Source organism: Thalassophryne amazonica, chromosome 7 (assembly GCF_902500255.1).
Source record: "Thalassophryne amazonica chromosome 7, fThaAma1.1, whole genome shotgun sequence".
Taxonomy (NCBI): Eukaryota; Metazoa; Chordata; class Actinopteri; order Batrachoidiformes; family Batrachoididae; genus Thalassophryne; species Thalassophryne amazonica.
Genome location: NC_047109.1, coordinates 104,972,341 through 104,990,930, shown reverse-complemented (window position 1 = coordinate 104,990,930; position 18,590 = coordinate 104,972,341). Strand labels below are relative to the sequence as shown.

Sequence of the window (18,590 nt, the reverse complement as noted above, 5' to 3'; positions counted from 1 at the left end):
CCTGACTGAAACTCTTCAAATAGACCATTCCTCTGCAGATGATCAGTTAGCTGTTTTACAACTACCCTTTCAAGAATTTTTGAGAGAAAAGGAAGGTTGGAGATTGGCCTATAATTAGCTAAGATAGCTGGGTCAAGTGATGGCTTTTTAAGTAATGGTTTAATTACTGCCACCTTAAAAGCCTGTGGTACATAGCCAACTAACAAAGATAGATTGATCATATTTAAGATCGAAGCATTAAATAATGGTAGGGCTTCCTTGAGCAGCCTGGTAGGAATGGGGTCTAATAAACATGTTGATGGTTTGGATGAAGTAACTAATGAAAATAACTCAGACAGAACAATCGGAGAGAAAGAGTCTAACCAAATACCGGCATCACTGAAAGCAGCCAAAGATAACGATACGTCTTTGGGATGGTTATGAGTAATTTTTTCTCTAATAGTTAAAATTTTGTTAGCAAAGAAAGTCATGAAGTCATTACTAATTAAAGTTAATGGAATACTCAGCTTAATAGAGCTCTGACTCTTTGTCAGCCTGGCTACAGTGCTGAAAAGAAACCTGGGGTGGTTCTTTCCACACGTTTTATTATTTTGAGCTTTACGTTTCCATTTATTATTTTAGTATTTTTTGTGTGTGTTCATTACGTTCTCTGGATTTTGCTTCATGTTTATTTATTTATGTTTTTGCTTATTTTTAAAGTGAGGTTGACGTTTGCTTCATCAAATCCAAACTTGCGTCTGGCACCCCCTGCTGGCCACTGTCATGGTCATATGGCCAAATTAATATATTTGTGAGCATAAATTTATCACGAAACACTAAACACTGTTTAGTGAATAATTAATATCAGCAAGCTCATTATACTTTGTCTTTTAATTCCACTAACACGCACCGCAGTGTGAATCCGGCTGTTTGGGTCCAGGCCCACACTGTAAAACCTCACGTTAGATTACCTAGAAAAAAACGAGGAAGGAACAAGTACTTTTTCATTTACAATATTTAAATGAAAAAAGTACTTGTTCCTTTATTTATCTTTTTCCAGGCAATCGGTTTCTACATTTATTTATTTATTTATTTAAAGTAAAGGCAATTTTTCGGGTTTTACAGTGCAATACCTCGCTGCCATGGCAACCAATAACAACACGCAGCGCTCCTGAGTAAAACAAAATCTCGGTGATACGCAGAAGTTTTTTTTTTTTTTTTAAAAATCAGGTTTTTCGCTGTGGAGGAAAGAGGACTGCTTTTTTTATTTACTTGTTTGAAGGACTTTTTTCTGAAGGAATGTTTGCGGCATAGCCTTCGTCGTCTATCAGCCGGAGAACCGGACCAGAAGTGACTGTCGAATCACCCAAAGAGATGGAGGTTTGAGCTCAAAATCTTTGACCATTGCAAAAAGTTTTAATTTCAATTTCGAAGTCCTTATTTTTCCATATTCAGAGTGAATTGAAACAATTCAAAGATGCACGAAATTATAGATTCAATGCACACTAAATACTTTTTTTTGTCATTAGCAAAAGTTTAGAAAGATTGTTACCGTGTATTGTTATTACTGTTTGTGCATTGATGAACAGTGGGAAATGTTAAAATAAGGAAAAATACTGGAATTAATCTACATTCCATTTTAAAATCTAAGGCACCCCTGGAGTTTTTTTAAGACTCAAGCGCCAATTTTGTTTTAAATAATTGTATTATACAGTTAGATCCACTAGATGGCAGTGTATTCAAAATATTTACATCCATTTTAGATACGATCTTAAAACAAATAAGGGTCACGGGGGCGGGGAAAACCAAAATATGGCCATCAGGTATTGCAAACGCCCTGTGTTCGTCCATCCGTTTGACTGTCCGTTCAAAGATGGCTAACCTTGACCTATTTTAAGGGGTCAAAAGGTCACATACTGTTTCGTGTTTATGCTCATACAGCCGTGCGTATTTTAGCATTGTGTTTTATTTATACACACGCACGCACGTGCGCACACACACCTATCTATCTATCTATCTATCTATCTATCTATCTATCTATCTATCTATCTATCTATCTATCTATCTATCTATCTATCTATCTATCTATGTGTGTGTGTACAAGGTTGGATAGGAGTACTTTGAAAGAATACATGTGGATTACATGTATGTATGTACATACATTTGGATTACTTGTAATCTGATTACTTTTGGATTACATTTAAAGCAATCCTACCCAACCTTGTGTGTATATGTGTGTATATATATATATATATATATATATATATATATATATATATATATATATATATATGCAGTTCTGGAAGATTGTTATTACTGCTTATACTGGACACGAGATGAGACTGCCTAGCAGTACTGGTCACGAGTTCTTTTTTCAATAAATGAAATTGAAACTTAAGTTTAAAACTACAGCCGCATTGATATACTGTGCCACTAGATGGCAGTGTTTCACTAAGAAAACATAGAAAAGCCTTATCTTCTGGCACAGTCCATCACACTGCTTGTACGTTGATGAACAGTGACGAATTTTACAGTAAAGAAAATACTGGAATTAATCTACATTCCATTTCTTACCCGAGCTCAAAATAAGGCCATTGGGTATTGCAAATACTCTGCATCCGCCTGCCCATCTGTCCATCTGTCTGTCTGTCTTTGCTCATCATAAGTCTCTTCCTGTTACTGCCATGGTCTGCAAATTCATAGTGAACATTCTTGGGACACAGACCTTGGACAAGATCAAAGATGGCTAACCTTGACCTGTTTCAAGGAGTCAAAATGTCACATTTTGTTTCCTATTTTTATGCTCATACGGCCAAGGGTATTTTCACTTTCCACTAGATGTCAGTGTATTCATAGTATTTACATTATTGAAGCAGTTGATTCAGAAATCTACACACATCAATATTTTTAAAATATTGTCTGATGCTTAAACAGTATAGTATAAAAAGGATATTGCTGTAATTGAATAGATATCATAAATATACTGAGGAACATACAATGTTTGACTGTATTTGAGATACAGTACGTCTTCTTAATAATTTAATGGCAAATGTTATTAAGCCAGTTCATAGTAGGGTATAGATTTTCAGAATTATTGGTATAGAGACAATTTTAGAGAGGGCCATAAAAAAAAATTGTGTGATGTTTTAACATTATATATGCAAAAGACACTTATTAAAGTGCAAGTCAGTGGATTTCACAACTTATTTAAATATGGATTTAATTTATTTCAGATGATCCAGGATTGTCTTTTAATCTTTAAATTATAACGTTGCACAAACAGACACAACATGGTTAATAGGTGTTGTTTAATTGTATAACCCACAAAGAAAAAAAAAAAAATATATTCATCAGTTCTCAGTTTGGCTTTAGGCTGCTCAGTCAGTAGTTAAAATTAAATAAATAAAAACATTATTTGCCCAATAACCAGAAGCCACAGTCCTGCTGCATTGACTGATAATGTGATGAATACATTTTCTTCCTTCAAACTGATTTAAGGATGAAATCTTTCACACTCATTAATGGGGAAAATATAGTAAAAGGCCTTTTTTTGTTTGTTTTTGTAGTTTTTCTTTTTCATTTCCTGTAGTTACTCATTCATTAAAACACAACCTGACCACTGGTTTGAAACAGCAAACTCCCCGTCTTTATTTATTTATTTATTTTGCCAGTATTGAGACTTAATGAACTTTTAAAGGAATAATCTGATATGCAGATGAAACGAATGAAGATGAAAAGTGTTGTGTGGGAGTCTGAAGAGGAGGTACTGCTGGCCCACCACCACCAGATGGCGCCCTGCTTGGAGTGCGGGCTTCAAGCACGAGAGGGCGCCAGAGCCACTGGGAGTGACAGCTGTCACTCATCCTCAGGACCAGCTGTCACTCATTCATCATCATCACCATCACCATAAAGGCCGGACTGCAACTCCACCTCCTCACCGAGAAATCAGCTACCATTCAGGTAACTTTCTCTGCTGACTCAAATCATTGAGTGATAACCTGAACTTCTTTTGCAGCCGTTATCCTGTGGTGTTCTGCCTTATCTGTGGGATTGGTGTTTGGTGTGATCAGCGACGGCTTCGCCTCACACTCCAAACCAAGATAAGTGGTTAAACAGGAGCTGCACGAGTGTGTGATTGGAGGTGGAGGTTTTCCCTCCTTTACTGAACACTGACTGTGGGATTACTGAGTGTGCGAACTCACACTCATCAGGACTGTCTCTGTTTTCTGCCAGCAGTACCGGGTCTGACTGCTGAAGACAGCGGCCACCTGGGGCGCAGGGCTTGGCGGCTCCGGTGTTCTTCAGCTCCGTTGGTGGTGGAAGCTGTGTGGGGATCCAGCTCTTCTCTCGCCAGGCGTCTTCTATCGTCGAGCCTGCCCACACGTCACCTGGTGTATGATTGACAGTCCACCATATTGTTATTGTCTGTACGTCGTTGTGCGATTCACAACATTAAATTGTTACTTTTGGCTTATCCATTGTCCGTTCATTACCGCCCCCTGTTGTGGGTCCGTGTCACGACACTTTCACAACAGGATTTCTCGGCCAGCGTCATGGATCCCGAGGGGCGTCAACCATCGCTTGAACAGCCAATGGAAGAGTGAGGTGCACAGGCGCCAGCAGGAGGTGTGTTGGGTGAGCTGCAGCACATCTTAACCGCCTTTACCGCTCGGTTGGACTTAGTTACCGAGCAGAGCAGTGTTCTCAATCGTAGGATGGAGGCTCTCACCGCCCAGGTGGAAGCGCGTGCTCAGGGCGCTGCTGCAGCACCTCCTCCTGCTGACCGTGTGCCAGAAACAGACATTCCGCTGGTCGTTCAACGAACCCCCCCACCGTCTCCTGAAGCATACATAAGCCCTCCGGAGCCGTACGGAGGCTGTGTGGAGAAGTGCGCGGACTTCTTGATACAGTGCTCGCTCGTCTTTTCACAGCGTCCCGTTATGTACGCGTCAGACGCTAGCCGGGTGGCTTACGTTATAAATTTGCTTCGAGGAGAGGCACGCGCCTGGAATACGGCGCTTTGGGAGCAGAATTCACGGCTCCTAACGGTTTATACTGAGTTTGTGAGGGAGTTCCGACAGGTGTTCGACCACCCTCATAGAGGCGAGACCGCTTCAAGTGTGCTGCTGTCGATACGGCAGGGGCGTCGGAGCGCAGCGAAGTATGCAGTCGACTTCCGCATCGCGGCAGCGCAAGCCGGCTGGAATGCTGTTGCGCTCCGCGCCGCCTTTGTAAACAGACTGTCTCTGGTCCTTAAGGAGCACCTGGTGGCGAAGGACGAGCCGCAGGATTTAGATGGGCTTATCGACCTGGTTATACGGTTAGACAACCGATTAACGGAACACCGACGGCAGCGAGACGGGGGGCGTGGTCAAGTACAAGCCGTCCCTCTTCCTCCCGGGTCTGAAAGAAAGCCGACTTCCCCACGCTCCACTGCCAGGGCTCTCCACATGACAACAGCTCCCCCTGCTGACGTTGCTATGGAAACGAGCAGGGCCAAAAAACGATCAGATCAGAGACAAAGGAGGCTGATCCGTGGAGAGTGTTTTCTCTGCAGCTCTACCGAGCACACACAGAGAGAATGCCCCAAACGGTCAAAACAGCAGCACTGGTCCTTAGAGACTGGGCTAAGGGTGGGTCACAACACCCACGTGGGGAAACCCCCACGATCTGCACGAATCCCAGTCACGATCCTGAGTGGGGATCTAACCCTTCACGCCCCAGCACTGGTGGACACGGGGTCGGAGGGGAATCTGCTGGATAGCAGATGGGCAAAGGAGGTTGGGCTCCCTCTAGTGGCCTTACCGTCACCATTGTCGGTGCGGGCACTAGATGGCACCCTTCTTCCACTAATCACACACCAGACACAGCCAGTGACATTGGTGGTGTCTGGGAATCACAGGGAGGAGATTGTGTTTTATGTAACACCTTCTACCTCCCGAGTGATTTTGGGTTTTCCATGGGTGTTAAAACACAATCCCCGGATTGATTGGCCGTCTGGGGTTGTGGTTCAGTGGAGCGAAACCTGCCACCGGGAGTGTTTAGGATCCTCGGTTCCACCCGGTGTGACAGGTAAGGAGGAGGTTTTAGTCCCCCCCAATCTGGCGGCGGTGCCGGCTGAGTACCACGACCTTGCTGACGTCTTCAGCAAGGATCTGGCACTCACGCTGCCCCCGCACCGTCCGTACGATTGTGCCATTGATTTGATATCGGGCGCTGAGTACCCGTCCAGCAGGCTGTACAACCTCTCACGTCCGGAACGCGAATCAATGGAGACCTACATCCGGGACTCGTTAGCTGCCGGGTTGATCCGGAACTCCACCTCCCCGATGGGTGCTGGTTTCTTTTTTGTGGGCAAGAAGGACGGCGGACTCCGTCCATGCATTGATTACAGAGGGTTGAACGAGATCACGGTTCGCAACCGATACCCGTTACCTCTGTTGGATTCAGTGTTCACGCCCCTGCATGGAGCCCAAATTTTCACGAAATTGGATCTTAGGAATGCTTATCACCTGGTTTGGATCCAGGAGGGAGACGAGTGGAAGACGGCATTTAACACCCCGTTAGGTCACTTTGAGTACCTGGTCATGCCGTTCGGCCTCACCAATGCGCCCGCGACGTTCCAAGCATTGGTTAATGACGTCTTGCGGGACTTCCTGCATCGGTTTGTCTTCGTATATCTACACGATATACTCATCTTTTCTCCGGATCCTGAGACCCACGTCAAGCATGTACGTCAGGTCCTACAGCGGTTGTTGGAGAACCGGCTGTTTGTGAAGGGTGAGAAGTGTGAGTTCCACCGCACTTCTTTGTCCTTCTTGGGGTTCATAATCTCCTCCAACTCCGTCGCCCCTGATCCGGCCAAGGTTGCGGCGGTGAGAGATTGGCCCCAACCAATGAACCGTAGGAAACTACAACAGTTCCTCGGTTTTGCAAATTTCTACCGGAGGTTCATCAAGGGCTACAGTCAGGTAGTTAGCCCCCTGACAGCCCTGACCTCCACAAAAGTCCCCTTCACCTGGTCGGATCGGTGCGAAGCCGCGTTTAGGGAGTTGAAACGCCGGTTCTCGACTGCACCGGTTCTGGTGCAGCCCGATCCCAAGCGCCAGTTTGTTGTTGAAGTGGATGCCTCTGACTCAGGGATAGGAGTCGTGCTATCCCAGAGCGGGGAGTCCGATAAGGTTCTCCATCCATGTGCCTACTTTTCCCGCAGGTTGACCCCAGCTGAACGGAACTATGACGTCGGCAATCGGGAACTTCTTGCGGTGAAGGAGGCTCTTGAGGAGTGGAGACACCTGTTGGAGGGAGCATCGGTACCATTTACGGTTTTCACGGACCATCGGAACCTGGAGTACATCCGGACCGCGAAGCATCTGAACCCCAGGCAAGCCCGCTGGTTGCTGTTCTTCGGGCGTTTTGACTTCCGGATCACCTACCGCCCAGGGACTAAGAACCAACGACCTGACGCCCTGTCCCGGGTGCATGAAGAGGAGGTCAAGACCGAGCTGTCAGACCCCCCTGAAACCATCATCCCCGAGTCCACTGTCGTGGCCACCCTTACCTGGGACGTGGAGAAGACCGTCCGGGAGGCCCTGACACGGAGCCCGGACCCGGGGACAGGTCCGAAGGACAGACTGTACGTCCCACCAGAGGCCAGGGCTGCGGTCCTTGACTTCTGTCACGGTTCCAAGCTCTCCTGTCACCCAGGGGTGCGAAGGACCGTGGCAGTGGTCCGGCAGCGCTTCTGGTGGGCGTCTATGGAAGCCGACGTCCGGGAGCATGTCCAGGCCTGCACCACCTGTGCCAGGGGCAAAGCTGACCATCACAAGGCCCAAGGTCTCCTCCAGCCTCTGCCTGTGCCTCGTCGCCCCTGGTCTCATATCGGCCTGGACTTTGTCACGGGCCTCCCGCCATCCCAAGGCAACACCACCATCTTAACGATAATGGACCGGTTCTCCAAGGCGGCCCACTTCGTTGCCCTCCCGAAGCTCCCGACGGCCCAGGAGACTGCAGACCTCCTGGTCCACCACGTCGTGCGTCTGCATGGGATTCCATCGGACATCGTCTCGGATCGTGGTCCTCAGTTCTCCTCCCAGGTCTGGAGGAGTTTCTGCAGGGAACTGGGGGCCACCGTCAGTCTCTCGTCTGGGTACCACCCCCAGACGAACGGGCAGGCAGAGCGGACGAACCAGGAACTGGAGCAGGCCCTCCGCTGCGTGACCTCCGCGCACCCGACGGCCTGGAGTGACCATCTGGCCTGGATCGAGTACGCTCATAATAGCCAAGTTTCATCTGCCACCGGCCTCTCCCCGTTTGAGGTGTGTTTGGGGTACCAGCCCCCATTGTTTCCGCTAGTGGAGCGAGAGGTCGGGGTGCCCTCGGTCCAGGCCCATCTGAGGAAGTGCCGTCGGGTGTGGCGTACCGCCCGCTCTGCCCTGCTCAGAGCCCGGACGAGGGCTAAGGCCCATGCAGACCGCCTGCGTTCCCCAGCCCCTGCATACCAGCCCGGGCAGGCGGTTTGGTTATCCACAAAGGACATACCTCTGCAAACGGAATCCCAAAAGCTGAAGGACAGATTTATAGGACCCTTCACCATCGTGAAGGTCCTCAGCCGCAGCTTCACTGCGGATACATCCGGTATTCCATGTCTCCAGACTCAAACCCTGCCACACCTCTCCCCTCTGTGCCCCCGGACCGGCGCCGCCGCCTGCCCGGATCATCGACGGGGAGCCGGCTTGGACTGTGCGCCGACTCCTGGACGTTCGTCGAAAGGGCCGGGGGTTCCAGTATTTGGTGGACTGGGAAGGATATGGACCCGAAGAACGCTCCTGGGTGAAGAGGAGCTTCATCCTGGACCCGGCCCTCCTGGCCGAATTCTACACCCGGCACCTGGACAAGCCTGGTCGGGCGCCAGGAGGCGCCCGTTGAGGGGGGGGTCCTGTTGTGTGGGCCGCTGAAGAGGAGGTACTGCTGGCCCACCACCACCAGATGGCGCCCTGCTTGGAGTGCGGGCTTCAAGCACGAGAGGGCGCCAGAGCCACTGGGAATGACAGCTGTCACTCATCCTCAGGACCAGCTGTCACTCATTCATCATCATCACCATCACCATAAAGGCCGGACTGCAACTCCACCTCCTCGCCGAGAAATCAGCTACCATTCAGGTAACTTTCTCTGCTGACTCAAATCATTGAGTGATAACCTGAACTTCTTTTGCAGCCGTTATCCTGTGGTGTTCTGCCTTATCTGTGGGATTGGCGTTTGGTGTGATCAGCGACGGCTTCGCCTCACACCCCAAACCAAGATAAGTGGTTAAACAGGAGCTGCACGAGTGTGTGATTGGAGGTGGAGGTTTTCCTTCCTTTACTGAACACTGACTGTGGGATTACTGAGTGTGCGAACTCACACTCATCAGGACTGTCTCTGTTTTCTGCCAGCAGTACCGGGTCTGACTGCTGAAGACAGCGGCCACCTGGGGCGCAGGGCTTGGCGGCTCTGGTTTTCTTCAGCTCCGTTGGTGGTGGAAGCTGTGTGGGGATCCAGCTCTTCTCTCGCCAGGCGTCTTCTATCGTCGAGCCTGCCCACACGTCACCTGGTGTATGATTGACAGTCCACCATATTGTTATTGTCTGTACGTCGTTGTGCGATTCACAACATTAAATTGTTACTTTTGGCTTATCCATTGTCCGTTCATTACCGCCCCCTGTTGTGGGTCCGTGTCACGACACTTTCACAACAGAAAAGTATTTTAATTCACTTTTATTTTGATATAATGCACTTGAGCAACAGTTCATACATGGAAATTGGGCAGCCCAGTCTCACACTTTTTTCGTGTCCCCGTTTTTTTATATTTTATATTTAGGGCCCGAGTAGGCAGCGCCCTACGAGGACCCTATTGTAATTGCGCTGTTTATTATTATTATTATTTATTATTATCTTCCCATACTCAAAAACTCACCAAACTTTCCAGAGTCGTCCGGCCGGATCCGAAATTCGATATTTTGGGGTGTCGCACATGGTCGCAGAAAAATCGCGAAATAGCGCCCCCTACAAATTTTCAAAAACACCTCTGCATTGAGCTTTTTTCGTCGTAGCCTCACGAAATTCGGTACACATATTTACCATGCCAGGACGCACGAAAAAGTCTCTGGTGAAATATTGACAGGAAGTCGGCCATTTTGATTTTAAGTTTCGATTTTGAGCAATTTTTTGCCATTTTTGGCCATTTCCACTACTTACATTTGAACGAACTCGTCCTAGGGATTTAATCCGATCGTCTTCAAATTTGGTCAAAATCATCACAACACAATGGTGATCAAAAGTTATCAAAAGATTCTAATTAAGTCAAAAGGCGTGGCTGCTAGGGGTCGTCAAACTTTGGCGAGCTTTTCGGAGCACGCCATTTCACTTCGAACGGCTGTCACGCCCACATACTTCATCGTAGATCCTTCAAACTTGCTGGACATGATGAGGGCTCTGCCCTGAACATTAACATATCTTAAGTTCCCACCTGCGCCATAGCGCCCCCTGGTGGTGGTGGGAAATGTCCTATTTTTACTTTAAGAGGGCCTGATGTCACATACTTAACTCAATCAACTTCATTCCACTTCTAAAACATGCACAACAAATTGATGAACTTAGGTGATGAACGCCGTGAAGTTACGAGTAACGGCGTCCGTGTGGCGGCGTGCTGAATATTGACCATTCGCCATGAAATTACATTCTTCCTTTTGACGGCTTTAATTTTGTCACATCATCATGAAAATTGATACATAGGTTGAGCACGACAACCTCTTACAATTCATAGGGGCGTTGCCCATGGGCGGGGCAAAATGCCTCAATAGCGCCCCCTTGAAACTTTCAAAAACCCCTCCACATAGGGGTTTTTTTGGAGTAGGGAGATGAAAATTGGTACACATGTGTGACTTGCATAGACGTACAAAAAAGTCTCTTGCACCATGGGTCTACTCCAAACAGGAAGTCGGCCATTTTGAATTTTCTTCTCATTTTGGCGTGATTTCCACATGTTGTATTTGAACGAACTCCTCCTAGGGATTTTGTCCAATGCACTTCAAATTTCTTCCACATCACCCACAGATGATACTGACCAAAAGGTATCGAAATCTTTTCTTTATGTCGAAGGGTGTGGCCGCTATGGCGCCACCATTTTGACCCTTAGCCATGGAACATTAGACTTAAACAGCTACTGATTTCACATACTTAACACCATCAACTTCCTTCCACTTCTAAAACATGCAGAACAAGTTGGTGAACATAGGCGATGATCGCCGTGAACTTACGAGTAACGGCTTCTGTGTGGTGGCGTACCGAATATCGCCCCTTCGCCATTAAATTACGTTCTTCCTTTTGACGGCTTTAATTTTGTCATATCATCTTGAAAATTGATACACAGGTCAAGCATGACAACCTCCTACAATTCACAGGGGCCTCGCCCATGGGCGGGGCAAAGTGCCTCAATAGCGCCCCCTTGAAAATTTCAAAAACCCCTCCCCATAGGGGTTTTTTGGAGTAGGGAAATGAAAATTGGTACACGTGTGACTTGCATAGACGTACAAAAAAGTCTCTTGCACCATGAGTCTACTCCAAACAGGAAGTCGGCCATTTTGAATTTTCTTCTCATTTTGAAATGATTTACACATGTTGTATTTGAACGAACTCCTCCTAGGGATTTTGTCCAATGCACTTCAAATTTCTTTGACAACATCCAAAGATGATACTGACCAAAAGTTATCGAAAGCTTTTCTCTATGTTGAAGGGTGTGGCCGCTATGGTGCCGCCATTTTGACCCTTTGCCATGGAACATCAAGTCATGATAAGTCCTTCATGCTTTGCCTGATTGACTTGAAACTTCACATGTATGATGACGGTTGGCCCCTGAACACACCCAGCCCCTCTGTTTGTACACTGAGCGCCCCCTAGTGGATGAACAATCAACATGTCATAACTCCTTAATGCATTGTGTGATTTGCTTAAACTTTTAACTGTGTGATGAGTGGTTGCCCCTGCATGCACATGCCCACATGTGGTCACAAGGGCACCCACTGGCCTGGGTAGGCAGTTGCGTGGAACGAGGGCCCATATATGACTGCTTGCAGTCCTAGTTACTTTTATAATCCTCCCCTTTCACCTAACTCTAACCATAATTTGGGTGTCTCCCCTACTCTAACCCCCACCATAACTCCCCCCCACATTTCGTGCCCCTGTCATGAAATGAATTCGTGCCTGCGTCACGAAAAGCGCCCCATAGATTAAAGTACTTTTCGTAATGCCATCTGATGCACAAAGGTACAAAGTAACAGCTTTTGAAAAAACAAACACCAAAGTTTTGATGAATGAATATTTGAGGTTTTTTCCCACCATCGGGGTTACAAACTAGGGTTGGGTGTGAGGGAAAAGATCAAATAAAGTGTTATTTTCCAAATTCTAACAACTTTTCTTTATGATTTATAATGGAACTTCTTAAAATACATAAAGTTGACTTAGCTAAAAATTGCAGATGATGTTAAAAACTGAAGATATGACAAAAAATTATTTATTTGTTGCCAATAATGCATAACTTTTTCTTATTACTTTTGATTTCTTACTTTTTTCTTGGTGCTTTTTCCTCGTGTTACTTTTTGTCTATTTCTGTAAAACTGCCCGCTCTCACCACCTCTTCCCCATATATCTAGAAGGAAGATTTAGTGGTCCTCTTTGATCTCTTAAAATCCATAATAATCTCCTTTGTCTTGGTGGTAGTTAAGGACCAGGCTGTTATCCAGACAACCCTCAACCAAGTGTCACACTTCCTTGGCTGTCTCGACATTGTTCGCAATCAGCCCCAACACAGAGGTGTCATCTGCAAACATGACGTGTGGATAGTGAGAATAGTTTTCAGCCTGCAGGCTGGTGGGGATTCAGTGTTTAGGGTGATGGTAGAGGAAGTGTTTTCTCCAAAATTTACTGGCATTTTGTGGTAGAAATTCCATGTCCTGGGAGCAAAGTGAAGACTTTAGGCTCAGTTTTCTTGATGACCATATAATGAATGTTTGTGTGTATTCAGAGTTTAAATCTACAAGCAGCATCCTTAGATACTGTAGGTGGTTTGGGTTATCCAGATATCCAGATATGTGTTATATGAGGAGCTAGGTAGACTGATGCTCCAGTAATAGTATCAGAATAGTATTAAATTAAAAATGTAAATGAAAAAAGTGTAGAGTGCCTCCTATGAGTCATTGTTGCGAGTGTTATTTGCCTAAATCGCCTAAGTAACCAGTTGGCTGTGGTTTAAAGTTTGTCAGTCCCTGGAATCCTAGTAGCCTGGAGACCCAAGCAGGTGCCTGCCTTGCCTGTTGGCAAGTGGCACCTCTGCAGGGGAGCAACCTGTGATTCCTCTTCTGTTTTCTTTTGTTTTCTGACTGCATTACAAAATGTGAATGGTGAATTAAGTATGTTCCTTTTAAATTACTGTGTCAACATGACAGTGCAACATAGTGGTCTCCATGAGGGAGCCTATTCCCATGTAGATATGAAGAGTTCATTCTAAGTTCATAAAAACACATCGATTAATTGTTGAAGGTAATTAATTATTAATCAAATAATGAATGTTTACAAGTTCAATGGCACAAATATTTTATGAGGTGAAAGCTTTCAGCTTTCCAGCTTTCACCAAATTAAATATTCACTCGATTGAAAGAATGTAAAAACATTCATTATTTGTTTTATATAACGGCTAAAATAGATCATTGTCATTTGATATTATATTAATTTATAAACAACAGAAAAGGGACTTACATTTTGGTGCGTCACTGCACTACTTTGTGTACTTCCAAAAAAAAAAAAAAATCACATCAGAAATTTGTCCGAAATTTGTGCGTCACTGCTGCTCTGACATCAACAATCCAATGCGAACTTTAAATAGGACTCCAAAAATAATTCTGACTATGTAGTCCACGATGCCATGCACCGACTTCGTGTACTTCCAAAAAAAAGAGAAAGAAGACTGTGTACTTCCTCAGTGCAGCAAAAAACAACAACAAAAAAAACAGCTCTTCATCCCTCCAGACAGCTTACAGCACAGTGGATTTGTTTTGTGTGTGTGTTTGAAGAATTAGCACCATCAATTCACTCCTTCAAATTGCCGTCCATCAGCAAAACAAACTCTGCATGTTTAGCTAAACGCTGCCCACATTAGGTTCACAGCGTGCAATGGTACAAAACGTATGGAACCAAACTTGCGCGCTAAATGGAACCACATTGCGCTCTAAATGCAATGCAACACAATTGGGAGAAATAATCCATGTCACATGACATACAAAGCACCAATCAAAAGACAAGGATCCACTCAGACGTTATCTTCTTCTTTGGCTTTCGGCTGTTCCCGTTAGGGGTCGCCACAGCAGATCAGTCGTTTCCATCTCACCCTGTCCTCTGTATCTTCCTCTGTCACACCAACCACCTGCATGTCCTCTCTCAGCACATCCATGAACCTCCTCTTTGGTCTCCCTCTTCTCCTCCTGCCTGGTGGCTCCATCCTCAGCATCCTTCTCCCTATATACCCTGGGTCCCTCCTCTGCACATGTCCAAACCATCTCAATCTCGCCTCTCTGACTTTGTCTCCAAACCGTCCCAACTGAGCTGTCCCTCTGATATGTTCATTCCTAATCTTGTCCATTCTTGTCACTCCCAAAGAGAATCTCAACATCTTCAGCTCTGCCACCTCCAGCTCTGCCTCCTGTCTTTTTGTTAGTGCCACTGTCTCTAAACCATACAACATAGCTGGTCTCCCTACTGTCTTGTAAACTTTCCCCTTCACTCTTGCTGATATTCTTCGGTCACAAATCACTCCTGCCACCTTTCTCCACCCACTCCACCCTGCCTGCACTCTCTTCTTCACCTCTCTACCACACTCTCCATTACTTTGAACAGTTGACCCCAAATATTTAAACTCATCTACTTTCACCACTTCTACTCCTTGTAACTGCACTATTCCACTGGGCTCCCTCTCATTCACACACATGTACTCAGTCTTGCTTCTACTGACTTTCATTCCCCTTCTCTCCAAAGCATATCTCCACTTCTCCAGACTAGACTCAACTTGCTCTCTACTCTCACTACAGATCACATTGTCATCTCTTGGTGTAATCCCACCTCCACCTTGAATGAGTCTGTCATTCCGACTGCATTTCTCACCGTTGTCACACTATTCTTGTACATGTCCTGTACTACCCTAACATACTTCTCTGCCACTCCAGACTTCCTCATACAATGCCACAACTCTTCTCTTGGCACCCTATCATAAGCTTTTTCTAAGTCCACAAACACACAATGTAACTCTTTCTGTCCTTCTCTGTACTTTTCCAACAGTATTCTCAGAGCAAACATTGCATCTGTAGTGCTCTTTCTCGGCATGAAACCATATTGCTGCTCACAGATCTTCACCTGTTTTCTAAGCCTAGCTTCTACTACTCTTTCCCATAACTTCATGCTGTGGCTGATCAGCTTTATGCCTCTGTAGTTACTGCAGCTCTGCACATCACCCTTGTTCTTGAAAATAGGAACCAGCACACTTCGCCTCCACTCTTCAGGCATCCTCTCACTTTCCAAGATTTTATTAAACAATCTGGTTAGAAACTCTACTGCCATCTCTCCTAGACATTTCCATGCCTCCATTGGAATGTCATCTGGACCAACTGCCTTTCCACTCTTCATCCACTTCATAGCAGCCCTCACTTCTTCCTTGCTAATCTCTTTTACTTCCTGATTTACTCTCACCACATCATCCAGCCTTTTCTCTCGCTCATTTTCTTTATTCATCAACTCTTCGAAATATTCCCTCCACCTTCTCAGCACACACTCCTCACTTGTCAGCACATTACCATGTGCATCTTTTACCACCCTAACCTGCTGCACATCCTTTCCAGCTCTGTCCCTTTGTCTGGCAAATCGGTACAAGTCCTTTTCTCCTTCCTTACTATTCAACTTCTTGTACAGCTCGCAATATGCCTTTTCCTTTGCTTTTGCCACTTCTCTTCTCGCCTTACGCCGCATCTCCTTGTACTCCTGTCTACTTTCTTCATCTCTCCGACTATCCCAAAACTTTTTCGCCAACCTCTTTCTCCTTATGCTTTCCTGGACCTCTTCATTCCACCACCAAGTCTCCTTGTCTTCCTTCCACTGTCCAGATGTCATACCCAGTACTGCCCTAGCTGTCTCCCTCACCACATCTGCAGTACTCTTCCAATTGTCCAAAATTGCTTCCCCTCCAACTAGTGCTTCTCTCACCTGCTCGCTAAATTTCACACAACAGTCTTCCTCCTTCAGCTTCCACCATCTGATCCTTTGTTGAGCTCTCACTCTCTTCTTCTTTACCTCTAAAGTCATCCTACAAACAACCATCCTATGCTGTCTAGTGACACTCTCTCCTGCTACCACCTTACAGTCTGTGATTTCTTTTAGCTTGCATTTCCTATAAAGAATGTAGTCCACCTGTGTGCACCTTCCTCCACTTTTATATGTTACCCTGTGCTCCTCCCTTTTCTTAAAGTAGGTATTCACCACAGCCATTTCCATCCTTTTTGCAAAATCAACTACCATCTGTCCTTCCCCATTCCTATCCTTGATACCATATCTACCCATTACTTCCTCATCACCTCTGTTCCCTTCATCAACATGCCCATTGAAGTCTGCTCCTATCACCACTCTTTCATGCTTGGGCACAGTCTCCACCACCTCATCTAACACACTCCAGAAATCTTCTTTCTCCTTCATCTCACAACCTACCTGTGGGGCATATGCACTGATGATATTCATCATCACCCCTTCAATTTCCAACTTCACACTCATCACCCTGTCAGACACTCGCTTAACCTCCAACACACTTTTAACATACTCTTCCTTTAAAATGACCCCAACACCATTTCTCTTTCTGTCCTCACCATGGTACAACAACTTGTACCCACCGCCGATGCTCCTGCTCTTACTTCCCTTCCACTTGGTCTCTTGCACACACAATATGTCTACCTTTCTCCTCTCCATCATATCAGCCAGCTCTCTCCGTTTACCAGTCATACTACCAGTATTCAAAGTCCCCACTCTCATTTGCACCCTTCTAGTTTTCTTCTTCTCCCGCTGTTCGTGGCAACGTTTTCCTCCTCTTCTTTGTCGTCGTCTTCGCCCAGCAGTAGCCCAATTTCCACCGGCACCCTGTTGGGCAATAGCACCGGTGGCGGACGTTGTTAACCCGGGCCGCGACCGATCCGGTATGGGAATTCGATTATGAGTCTGCATAGTTGGGTTGGCTTGTTTTATGCCGGATGCCCTTCCTGATGCAACCCTCCTCATTTATCCGGGCTTGGGACCGGCACTCAGAATGTACTGGCTGCACACCCCATGTGGCTGAGTTAAACTCAGACGTTATATGAACACTAATGAACAGAGGGACACGAATGCTATATTCCATTTTTGCTAATAAACACCCCTAAATCCTACATACTGTAGCTTTAATATTTGTTTTTTTTTGTTTTGTTTTATTTTGCTGACATCTAAAGTTATATTACACATTAGGTGCTCTGTAACTGTCTCCAGCTCCATATCTAAGCTCTTTCCAAAATTGAGTGATTTGTCCCATTTCACAGATTTTTGCAATGAGATTCATAAAAGCTTATACATAGGTAATCCTGTTGACAGTTAAAAAAGAGAGAAAAATAAACATAATCATTTTGTTGGGTGGTAACAACAATAACTTAACCTTGATCTATTTAGGCAAACCTTTCATTGATATTTGTTTACTTAACCCCCAAGTGACCAAGCTATTTTTGCGACTAATATGACCAAGTGGGATTATTTATGACCCCATTGACTTTATATTGGAATACTTCTAAATAAATTATTGTTTTGGGGGTCTTCATTTTTATTTCACTCTCTAATATATTTGTTCATCATCCTTTTCATCCTCACTCTGGGCATCAAGAATCAGTCTCGATGCTTGTGCAGCTGTAAATCTTGCTATTCTAGGCCTGTTGGTCATGCTTCCTTGCAAAACAGTAAAATATAATGATTAGAGTTCTCAAATTACAATATCATCTGAAGCTATCTATGATGTATAAGTTTAGCTTATAGTTGCTACACGGATCGGCCGATCCTTGCAAAATTCTATGAACAAATGCGGGATAAATAGATTGACAAATTCATAAATGACCCCACTCAGTTGCTTGAGGGTTAAAATCATTTCAGCATGGAGCCATAACCTGTAAATGAGTGATCAGTTGTTGGTGTTATGTAGTTGACCAGCACCGTGTGGATGAATGGACTTCTGGGTATCTTCTTTGAACTATACGTTAACCTTCCTTGTGTTCACTTTAGTCTGTGATTCATCTTCAAAAGCAATAAAATACATCAACCAAGTTGAAGCTCTGTAAAATAATAATTTGATGTTGTCATAATCTCCCTTGGAGCCCACAAAATAGCATTTGAACATATTGTGCTTCAATACCGTGGTTGAAAGTGGATTTGTTTAAGCTGCCTGTGTTGGTGTTGCGGCATCCTCTGGGAGAACAGTGTCCTGATGTCTGTGTTGCTCCCTCTTTCACTCTAAGAACTCACCACCTCCTCAT

At 45.4% G+C, this 18,590-nt stretch overlaps 1 long non-coding RNA gene across 1 annotated transcript; it reads right to left on the bottom strand.

The window, feature by feature from the left end:
• Positions 1 to 531: 531 nt before the first annotated feature.
• LOC117513372 lies at positions 532 to 17,891 on the bottom strand. The gene is made up of 3 exons (XR_004561592.1): positions 17,767 to 17,891; positions 13,857 to 13,858; positions 532 to 546 (listed from the first exon to the last, which is right to left on the bottom strand). It is a non-coding gene; the product is annotated as an uncharacterized LOC117513372 (long non-coding RNA).
• Positions 17,892 to 18,590: the final 699 nt, after the last annotated feature.